Source organism: Coregonus lavaretus (assembly GCF_964263955.1).
Source record: "Coregonus lavaretus genome assembly, chromosome: 3".
Lineage (NCBI taxonomy): Eukaryota > Metazoa > Chordata > Actinopteri > Salmoniformes > Salmonidae > Coregonus > Coregonus lavaretus.
This window is the reverse complement of record NC_139990.1, coordinates 37,850,699-37,862,488: the sequence shown is the minus strand read 5'-3', so window position 1 is coordinate 37,862,488 and position 11,790 is coordinate 37,850,699. Positions and strand designations below refer to the sequence as shown.

At 46.9% G+C, this 11,790-nt stretch overlaps 1 pseudogene across 1 annotated transcript; it reads right to left on the bottom strand.

Moving 5' to 3' along the window:
• Nucleotides 1–2,860: 2,860 nt before the first annotated feature.
• On the bottom strand, nucleotides 2,861–10,844 carry LOC311107246 (tetraspanin-8-like; annotated as a pseudogene). Its single transcript has 3 exons — nucleotides 10,166–10,844; nucleotides 3,324–3,412; nucleotides 2,861–2,873 (listed from the first exon to the last, which is right to left on the bottom strand). The product of its transcript is annotated as a tetraspanin-8-like (transcript).
• Between the last annotated feature and the right edge of the window lie 946 nt (nucleotides 10,845–11,790).

Here is an 11,790-nt window from a genome sequence, read left to right as displayed (position 1 = left end):
ATCACCCCTTCTTAAGCTCTGACCTGACATCCATTCCCTGCCGGATCGTTAGCCATTAACAGTATGTTTTGTCAGCGTATCAGCCTCTGAGTACTAGCGTTAGTTTTGTTATTTTGCACCTTGTTGACCTGCCTTGTACTTACCTCCGTTTTTTTTCTGTCTACAGTCATTCTCCCGGAACCTTCACCCGACCCCTACCGTGCCATCATTTAATCTGCCACTTCACTTCCACCTACTCATCTCCGCCACCCGCTCCGTCTCCTGGATTATTCTGCATATTTTGAATCTGTAAATAAACACTCACCTTCGTTCAACTCACCTTGTCCTGGTCTGCTTCTGGGTTCTGTCTTAGAGAACCGTGACAGAATTACAATAACGTAAATGTGATTTTGAGCACCATGGGTGGTGTAAGCCCTAATGCATTATGCACCCAATTCACATGGATGTCTGGTATATTTCAAAAAAGGCTGGTAAATAACACATTTGCTGGTCATGTTGTCCGGCGCCAAAACGGAAATCCTGGTGTTCGCGTGTGTGTGTGTGTGTGTGTGTGTATCGCACGGTGCACTCTTGGGCTGCAGGAAACTCCTCTCTCCTGTTCCGTCTGATATTTGCTTTGTGAAAATTGTGTTAAAACAACTTCAGTCACACTTGACCTCCAATGGCTTCTATGATTCCTTTCAATCCAGATTCAGGCAAAACCGCTGCACAGAAACAGCCCTCAGCAAAGGCCCAACCGCTGCACAGAAACAGCCCTCAGCAAAGGGCCAACCACTGCACAGAAACAGCCCTCAGCAAAGGGCCAACCGCTGCACAGAAACAGCCCTCAGCAAAGGGCCAACCGCTGCACAGAAACAGCCCTCAGCAAAGGGCCAACCACTGCACAGAAACAGCCCTCAGCAAAGGCCCAACCACTGCACAGAAACAGCCCTCAGCAAAGGCCCAACCACTGCACAGAAACAGCCCTCAGCAAAGTTACAAACAACCTTCTCATGTCAGCTGACAGTGGACTCTCAAACATCCTCATCCTCTTTGACCTCAGTGCCGCCTTGACACGGTTGACCACGACATCCTCCTGGGTGGATTGAAGGAACACATAGGTTTCGTCGGTACGGTCCTCAACTGGTGCACCTCATACCTTTCCAACCGCACACAATATGTTGCCATGAGAAGCGCCAAGTCAGAACCCATCACGATCCCCTACACTACCAACCACTCACTGCAAACAACACTGGAGGTTTATTCCATGTCTCCCCCATACAAAGCTACTCCTCTGGAGAGATAGTGGATTACAGCTTAATGTATTCCCTTTTCATACATTAGGATCATTCCTTTCATCTTTCATATAGTGCATTAATAATTTTAAATGACTGCATTGGGAATGCGAAAAAACTCAATAATTTGTACTGATTGATCTAAACCCATTCATATAAAAGCTCTGTTGTTAAGCTGTTCTCCCTTCCTCTCCTCTCCCTCTGCTCTGATCACTTTGTTAAGCTGTTCTCCCTTCCTCTCCTCTCCCTCTGCTCTGATCACTTTGTTGTTAAGCTGTTCTCTCTTCCTCTCCTCTCCCCCTGCTCTGATCACCTTGTTGTTAAGCTGTTCTCTCTTCCTCTCCTCTCCCCCTGCTCTGATCACTTTGTTGTTAAGCTGTTCTCTCTTCCTCTCCTCTCCCCCTGCTAGCTGAGCTCAGGAGATTTAGTTTCTGCACAGAGAAATAAAACATGATGAATTAGATCAGACCTCTCCCTGTGTGATGAATGAACCACGTGTGTCCTCCACCACCACTGTGTGCGTGTGTGTGTGTGTGCGTGTGTGTGTGCGTGTGTGTGCGTGTGTGTGTGTGTGTGTGTGTGTGTGTGTACATCTCAGCTATACTGCAGGTAGTTTGGGAAGCAGTGGGGGTCTGACATATCATCTGTTGGGGAACAGGCTGGAAGTGTCTCCACTCCTCCTCCTCACCCTACCTCTCTTCCATTTCCCCTTCTCTCCTCTTCCTCTCCTCTGCTCTCCTCTACCTCCCCCTCTTCCTCTCCTCTGCTCTCCTCTACCTACCCCTCTTCCTCTGCTCTCCTCTACCTCCCCCTCTTCCTCTCCTCTCCTCTACCTCCCCCTCTTCCTCTCCTCTACCTCTTCCTCTCCTCTCCTCTGCTCTCCTCTACCTCCCCCTCTCCTCTCTCCTCTTCTCTCCTCTGCTCTCCTCTACCTCCCCCTCTCCTCTCCTCTGCTCTCCTCTACCTCCCCCTCTCCTCTCCTCTCCTCTGCTCTCCTCTACCTCCCCCTCTCATCTCCTCTCTCCTCTCCTCTGCTCTCCTCTACCTCCCCCTCTCCTCTGCTCTCCTCTTCCTCTCCTCTCCTCTGCTCTCCTCTACCTCCCCCTCTCCTCTCTATTGAAGGTTGTTCAGTCACTTAGAGAAGTTTGGAGGTGGCCGCAGGTGATTCAGCACTTTGACACTCTCTTCTAGCCCAGACACAAAACACAGAGTATCTGTAGTGCTTTATGATCCATCTCCTATATTCCCTATAGATGTATATTCATGAAGGTTGCAGGAACTGGGAGAGCATAATGCTTCACAATGATTCAATAGAATACCTCTTGAGAATAGCATATCCTTTGCAAGATCATGAACTAGAGTTTGTATAGGAAAGGAAAAATGGAAAGGGTGGGGAAACAATCTATATATCATGCACATACCTTGTGAACGCTCCTTGTGCACATCCCACATGCACGCCCCTGGCTCCAGCGGGGCTCCACTTCCTCTCCCAGAGACCCTGACTTCCTGTGGGGTCTGCTCAGCCACAGAGGCTGTAGTTGAGGTTCCAGTCTGTTAGGCCAAGCCCTGTTCTCTGGAACTCATGTCTACTTGGCAGCACTACAGAGAGAATAGAACAAGAGCAAAGACACAATACAAACCCTGTATGACCACTTTGTTAGGGTTAGTTATAGACATGGATACAGGCCCGGGAGACCTGTCAATAAAGGAGTGGGTGGTAGGAGAGGAGGCCCTGTATGACCACTATGTTAGGTCTAGTTATAGACATGGATACAGGCCAGGGAGACCTGTCAATAAAGGAGTGGGTGGTAGGAGAGGAGGCCCTGTATGACCACTGTGTTAGATCTAGTTATAGACATGGATACAGGCCAGGGAGACCTGCCAATAAAGGAGTGGGTGGTAGGAGAGGAGGCCCTGTATGACCACTGTGTTAGGTCTAGTTATAGACATGGATACAGGCCAGGGAGACCTGTCAATAAAGGAGTGGGTGGTAGGAAAGGAGGCCCTGTATGACCCACTGAGTTTGAACCCTGTTGTCACAAGACTTACATTAAACTGAGGAGCTTAAACAAAGTCTTCAGGTCTCTAACACAGGAGATAACACAGGCAAAGTTACTCATTACCTGCAACCACCTCCACTACACACAGGAGCAGGAGAGGAGAAATCACTGCAAGAGTCTGTCACATCTCCACCCTCAGGCCCCAGAGGAGGGCAGAAAATATTAGTCACCTGTTCCGTGTGTTGAAGAGGCCGTTTGAGGAAGATCATCATCACTATTCATTAATTGGCACTAATGTTTCCTCTCGTCCTCTGGCTGTAAGACTTTTACCTTGGAACTGTGAAATGATTCCAGCGTCGTCCCAAATGGTACCCTATTCCCTTTATAGTGCACTACTGTTGACCACGGCCCATAGGGATCTGGTCAAAAGTAGTGGAGTGTATAGGAAATAGGGTGCCATTTGGGAATCAGCCTCCCTCTCCCACACGCATCTGAATGGTTTCTGCCACAATTTGATTCTACAATGATAAGCTGGTGATGTCTGACATCATCAAAGCGTGTTTACAGTAACTCAGCGGTCTAATCTGTGAGGAATGTCATGAGTAGATGGAAGAAACAAAGTTGAAGCTGGAAGGGAATAATGATAGTGTTTTACTGTAACAAAGCACACTCACAGTTTCCCCCTAAAAACACCATTATTTACGATGACACATTCCAGTACAGCAACGAGAGAGACCATTTGGCGTCTCATGAAAGGGTGGGGGGGGGGGGGGGGGGGGGTTTGCTTACTCACTCACATCACATCCAGCCTGATTCACTTGAGAGAAAGGCAGCATGAAATTATGCCCATTCACTCCACCCCACCTTCCAACAATAATCCAGCCCAACGCCCCCAGCCTCTAACACAGCGACATTCTGACACAGAAGCCAATCCAGCGTCGTTCTTTCCCTCTCTCTGCCAAATCACCACACAGATGTTAATATTTTGAGGCTCTAAATCTCTCACAGTTTAGACTGGGAACCTCAAAATCACCCACACTTCTAAACAGACAGAGAAATGAAGCGTTGATGGAACTTTTCCTAAACTAACTGGACCTTTGCACTGACTTACTGATGGTTCTCAAGGAGTCGGTGAATCATGTCTACACACACACACACACACACACACACACACACACACACACACACACACACACACACACAAACTTGTGGCCCCACTCTAGTCTACAGCACCCAGAGATCCGGTCCATACCCAGCTGTGCTGAATCGGAATGGAACAGTTTTTTTCCCCATGGAACCTGTGGTACATTCCATTCCCTATGAGCCACCTTCTGAGTCATGATGGGCTGAGGAAGTGAGGGAGTCATAACAGTAGGCTGAAGCCACTCAACACCAGCCACAGGGAGGACAGGTGACAGGGACATCACTAGAACATCACAGGAATGTGAGCTGTAAATAAAATGTTCTGGGGAAAAAGAGAGGGAAGAGAGAATGTGCACATTTTTTTGTTTAAAAAAATATATTGTTCAAAACAAGCTGTTCAGTTACTTACTACTGTAGTCTGCCCCTCAGTGACTGCCAGCAGCAGAAGCTCCGCCTCCACTCAGTGACTGCCAGCAGCAGCAGCTCCGCCTCCACTCAGTGACTGCCAGCAGCAGCAGCTCCGCCTCCGCTCAGTGACTGCCTCCCCTCAGTGACTGCCAGCAGCAGCAGCTCCGCCTCCACTCAGTGACTGCCAGCAGCAGCAGCTCCGCCTCCACTTAGTGACTGCCTGCAGCAGCAGCTCCGCCTCCGCTCAGTGACTGCCTGCAGCAGCAGCTCCGCCTCCCCTCAGTGACTGCCAGCAGCAGCAGCTCCGCCTCCGCTCAGTGACTGCCTGCAGCAGCAGCTCCGCCTCCCCTCAGTGACTGCCAGCAGCAGCAGCTCCGCCTCCGCTCAGTGACTGCCTGCAGCAGCAGCTCCGCCTCCCCTCAGTGACTGCCAGCAGCAGCAGCTCCGCCTCCACTCAGTGACTGCCAGCAGCAGCAGCTCCGCCTCCACTCAGTGACTGCCTGCAGCAGCAGCTCCGCCTCTCCTCAGTGACTGCCAGCAGCAGCAGCTCCGCCTCCACTCAGTGACTGCCAGCAGCAGCAGCTCCGCCTCCACTCAGTGACTGCCTGCAGCAGCAGCTCTGCCTCCACTCAGTGACTGCCAGCAGCAGCAGCTCCGCATCCACTCAGTGACTGCCAGCAGCAGCAGCTCCGCCTCCACTCAGTGACTGCCAGCAGCAGCAGCTCCGCCTCCACTCAGTGACTGCCAGCAGCAGCAGCTCCGCCTCCCCTCAATGACTGCCAGCAGCAGCAGCTCCGCCTCCCCTCAGTGACTGCCAGCAGCAGCAGCTCCGCCTCCGTGGGCCCATGATGGGCCTATAACATTGCTTGGGTTGTTTTGCCAGTTATTTCCTATGAACTGCAGCATCAATTATAACAGCACAAAGTAAATGGCCCGTCCTGGGGTGCTCAAATGTGCATTCAGTCAGAACTTCTGGGTCTGCTCTAGTCTCCACACCAGACGTCTTACTTCCTCAGACTACATCTGCTCTATCAGGTATAGATGGTGCTAAAGCAAAAAAAGCAAATGGTAATTCACTTGTAAATAAATAATCGTAACAGTCATGGGAGCCTGGGACCTGATAAAACGGACAACTACGTCCAACAAGAGTGGAAGGACAGAGGGATACGCTAGGACCTTCTCCTCCCGGATCTGGGAGGACAAAAAAGCATGGCTAATTTTGTTTCCCCCGTGTTGTTCATCAGGTTGTACTGGTGACAGACATGTTGTGGGGACTAAAACCTGAGGTGACAGTAAGGCGGTACAGTCCGGTACGGTATTTTCCCAGCAAAATAAATAGTGGGGGTAAAACATGAGCCTATCACAATAATGAAAACAAAATGTCAAGATAACTGTTGGCTGTTACACAATTCATTATCATTACCACATGTCAGAAGAATGAAAAAATGTGCGAATGGACTTGGTATAGCAGCATACGCTCCAAAAAATAAAAAAATAAGAAAAAAAATAAGAAAAAATATATATTTAAAAATAAGAAAATATAAAATATACAATATTTTTTTTTTTATTGTAAAGTGGTTATCCCACTGGCTATAGGGTGAATGCACCAATTTGTAAGTCGCTCTGGATAAGAGCGTCTGCTAAATGACGTAAATGTAAATGTAAAATGCAATGTGGTAGAGTGGCTGAAACCGAGCGGACCAGCAGTGGACACATAAATTCTGGCCTAATGACAATCACCAAATGTCATCATCACACTTTGTGGGGTTTGTCTCTTTCCATTCACCACTGTTTGAAGGCTGGAATGATGTTGTAAGTGGATAGCCTAGTAAAGGAGCCCTTTGAAGTAAATTGACAATCAGATGAAAACATCATGACTGGTTGTGTTTATGCCACAATAAAAGGTAATACATTTTAATAGTTAAATGACAAATCTTTACGACTATGCCCACAGAGATCTTATTGAATTAACAGGGATTCTATATGTAATTATATGATTAGTGCGTGCACACATAGGAAGTGGGTGGTTTGTCATGATTAACCTGAACCGTTTGCAAGAGGAGAGTCTTCAGGGTATGATAAAAAATATTTGCACATCATACAGGAAGAGCGTGCTTAATCTACACTCTTAGAAAAAAGGGTTCCAAAAGGGTTCTTCGGCTGTCCCCATAGGAGAACCCTTTTAGGTTCCAGGTAGAACTATTTTGGGTTCCTATGTGTAAAGAGTTTTACATGTAACTCAAAAGGGTTCTACCTGGAACCAAAAAGGGTTCTTCAAAGGGTTCTCATATGGGGACAGCCGAAGAACCCTTTTAGGTTCTAGATAGCACCTTTTTTTCTAAGTGTAACAGCCTTTTCTCTATGTGCCTCAAACAGAACTAGCTGCACAGACTTTATTGAACCAGTCTAGCAGAGGGCTGAACCAGGGCCAGTTTTTAGATAATGCTTTTTGCCGTAGGGTTTCACCACAAGTAGAAAACTGTTGGTGCAGTCAGTAACCACACCTACAGCTTAGTGCTTTCAAAGACAGGCTTCAGAAAACATCCCCCACATCCCCACCCCTAGAGATTGATAGGTCAGCCGATAGCACGGCTGAATCATTTATATTCCTGGGGACCATTGTCTCCCACAACTTCAAGTGGGTTGATTAACAGCGGTCTCTAAGAAGGCACACAAGTGGATGTACTACTTGCGCCAGCTGAAAAAACTCAACCTCTCCCAGTCAATACTGATCCGGTTATACGCGTCAATCATAGAGTCCATTGTCACCTCTTCCATTACCGTCTGGTTTGGGAATGTGTCTCCGCCCTACCAAGGGCAAACTGCAATGCATTGTCCGGTCTGCAGAGAGGGTCATCGGCTGCCACCTGCCCTCCATCGAGGACATGCATGACTCCAGGCCAAGGAAGCGGACAGAAAAATCATCGCTGACCCCTCCCACCCCTCCCTCCCCCTTTTGACTCCAGGCCAAAGGAAGTGCCCAAGAAAGATCATCGCTGACCCCTCCCACCTTGAACAACCCTCCCACCCCTCCCACCCCTCCCACCCTGAACAACCCTCCCACCCCGAACACCCTGAACAACCCTCCCACCCCTCCCACCCTGAACAGCCCTCCCAACCCAAACATCCCTCTCACCGTGAACAACCCTCCCACCCCTCCCAACCCCAAAATCCCTCCCATCCCAGACAGCCCCTTTTCCAAAAACTCTCCTATTTTTTAAATATAATTAATAATTATGTTTATTTCCAAAGTCCCTCAAAGAAGTGTGTAAAGACATTGGTCACAGGCTGGAGCAAAACATATCCTGACATGTACTGCAATCATTATACAACTATAATACAATTATACAATTATACAACTTTTAAACTTAAACTGGCAAAATGTTATACAGCTTGATCAATATTACCATCATACTTGAATATTTATGAGATGATAACAATAAACTGGAAAAAAGTTAAACAAATGTTTTAACATTAATAATATACAGTACAGTGTATGCAGTGGTGGAAAAAGTACTCAGATGTCATACTTGAGTAAAAATAAAGATACCTTAATAGAAAATTACTCAAGTAAATGTGAAAGTCACCCAGTAAAATACTACTTGAGTAAAAGTCTAAAAGTATTTGGTTTGAAATATACTTAAGTATCAAAAGTAAATGTAATTGCTAAAATATACTTAAGTATCAAAAGTAAATGTAAAAGTAGAAATCATTTCAAATTCCTTAATTAAGCAAACCAGATGGCGCCATTTTCTTGTTTTTATTTATTTACGGAAAGCCAGGGACACACTCCAACACTCAGACATAATTTACAAAAGAAGAATGTGTGTTTAGTGAGTCTGCCAGATCAGAGGCAGTAGGGATGACCAGGGATGTTCTCTTGATAAGCACGTGAATTGGACCATTTCCCTGTCCTGCTAAGCATTCAAAATGTAACATGTACTTTTGGTTCAGGGAAAATGTATGGAGTAAAAAGTACATTATTTTCTTTAGGAATGTAGTGAAGTAAAAGTAAAAGTTGTCAAAAATATAAATAGTAAAGTAGAGTACAGATAACCCAAAAAACTACTTAAGTAGTACTTTAAGGTATTTTTACTTAAGTACTTTACACCACTGAGTGTATGACCACCACAGTCACCTACTTCAGAGAAAAGTATTGAGCAGTAGAAAACTAATGAACAGAGGTCCTTTAAAAATGCATAAATGCAAGTTCAATGAGATATGTATTAATCAACTTCAGGTCACGAAACTGCCATCATTAATCAGAAATCAGAAACCCAAATCAGATTGTCATTTGACGCAGGTATATGATATAGAAAAACACAATGGATGCATTACAGTACATAGCAACATTCAGCAGTGTGGGAGTCAATGTTTTGTATAGTGTAGCTGTAGCTAGGTTAAAGTGGTATAGTATAGTGCAGCTGTACCTAGGTTAAGGTGGTATAGTATAGTGCAGCTGTACCTAGGTTAAGGTGGTATAGTATAGTGTAGCTGTAGCTAGGTTAAGGTGGTATAGTATAGTGCAGCTGTACCTAGGTTAAGGTGGTATAGTATAGTGCAGCTGTACCTAGGTTAAGGTGGTATAGTATAGTGTAGCTGTACCTAGGTTAAGGTGGTATAGTATAGTGCAGCTGTACCTAGGTTAAGGTGGTATAGTATAGTGCAGCTGTACCTAGGTTAAGGTGGTATAGTATAGTGCAGCTGTACCTAGGTTAAGGTGGTATAGTATAGTGTAGCTGTAGCTAGGTTAAGGTGGTATAGTATAGTGCAGCTGTACCTAGGTTAAGGTGGTATAGTATAGTGTAGCTGTACCTAGGTTAAGGTGGTATAGTATAGTGCAGCTGTACCTAGGTTAAGGCGGTATAGTATAGAGCAGCTGTACCTAGGTTAAGGTGGTATAGTATAGTGTAGCTGTAGCTAGGTTAAGGTGGTATAGTATAGTGCAGCTGTACCTAGGTTAAGGTGGTATAGTATAGTGTAGCTGTAGCTAGGTTAAGGTGGTATAGTATAGTGCAGCTGTACCTAGGTTAAGGTGGTATAGTATAGTGCAGCTGTACCTAGGTTAAGGTGGTATAGTATAGTGCAGCTGTACCTAGGTTAAGGTGGTATAGTATAGTGCAGCTGTACCTAGGTTAAGGTGGTATAGTATAGTGCAGCTGTACCTAGGTTAAGGTGGTATAGTATATTGTAGCTGTACCTAGGTTAAGGTGGTATAGTATAGTATAGCTGTACCTAGGTTAAGGTGGTATAGTATAGTGTAGCTGTACCTAGGTTAAGGTGGTATAGTATAATGTAGCTGTATCTAGGATAAGGTGGTATAGTATAGTGTAGCTGTACCGAGGATAAGGTGGTATACATCTTCCCAATCTGGCAGTACAGGGTCATGGCGAAGGCCATTCCAAAGATCATCAAGACCGCGATGCCAAATGCAATCCCCAGGGTAATGAATGCACCCTTCACCATGACGGACACACCAACTTGATACAAGGCTTCAAGTACACTTGGCGTTCATCTGCGAGTTTGCACTCCTGAATGGTGTCATCGCAGTCACAAGAGGCGGGGACTGGTGAGCCCCAGTCTGAAGGTCCGTTGATCAGTCCACAACACTTTGCCTGCTCTTCCAGTTTCTACATGAATGTCTGGAATTCAGCCAACTGGTTCCTCAGTGGTAGCAGCTTCTCCATCAACTGCTTCAACCATTCCTCAATCTTCTTCACTCCGACAGCTCCCAGGATTCCAGCGATCACCAGGAGGGTGAAGATGAGGAGCAGCCCGACGAAGAACAGCATGAGTATGACGCGGCTTTCCCTGATGACTCCAAAGCAGCCCAGGAAGCCCAGCACCATGATGATGGTACCGACGGCTATCAGCAGGTTTACCCCCGGTACCACCCCCTGAACGCATTTCCAATGCTCACTTTGAGGTAGATGGAGACCCCAAGAATGATGCATCCACTCACCCAGAACAGTAGGTTGAAGAGAAAGAGCAGGTACTTGATACACTTGTTCACAGCCATCTTCTAACCTTCCAACAGCCAGGCAAGACGTGATGTGACAGAGCAACTTGAAGATGTGTGAGAGTGTGTGTGCCGGATCTTTCACAGGCCACCTAGTAAAAAAAAACATCCCAAAGCTGCAGGTGTGGTTACTGACTTCTCATTCCAGGAACCTCTGCTACTACTTCAACAAAGTCTGAGCAGTGAGCTCTGCTTGAGGCTGTTAGATTAAACACACGATTATGAAAAGACTTCAGCTGTATCCTGTATGATGTGCAAATATTTTTTAGCATGCCCTGAAGACTCTCCTCTTGCAAACGGTTCAGGTTAATCATGACAAACCACCCTCCACCTGGACATTTTCTTTCCCTGTGCTGTGTCCCTCACCACCCTCCACCTGGACAGTTTCTTTCCCTGTGCTGTGTCCCTCACCACCCTCCACCTGAACAGTTTCTTTCCCCGTGCTGTGTCCCTCACCACCCTCCACCTGAACAGTTTCTTTCCCCGTGCTGTGTCCCTCACCACCCTCCACCTGAACAGTTTCTTTCCCCGTGCTGTGTCCCTCACCACCCTCCACCTGAACAGTTTCTTTCCCCGTGCTGTGTCCCTCACCACCCTCCACCTGAACAGTTTATTTCCCCATGCTGTGGCCTCACCACCCTCCACCTGAACAGTTTCTATCCCCGTGCTGTGTCCCTCACCACCCTCCACCTGAACAGTTTATTTCCCCATGCTGTGGCCTCACCACCCTCCACCTGAACAGTTTATTTCCCCGTGCTGTGTCCCTCAACACGCTCCACCTGAACAGTTTCTTTCCCCGTGCTGTTGCCTCACCACCCTCCACCTGAACAGATTCTTTCCCCGTGCTGTGTCCCTCACCACCCTCCACCTGAACAGTTCCTTTCCCCGTGCTGTGTCCCTCAACACCCTCCACCTGGTCCATAGAGATTTAAGGACTATGTACTCT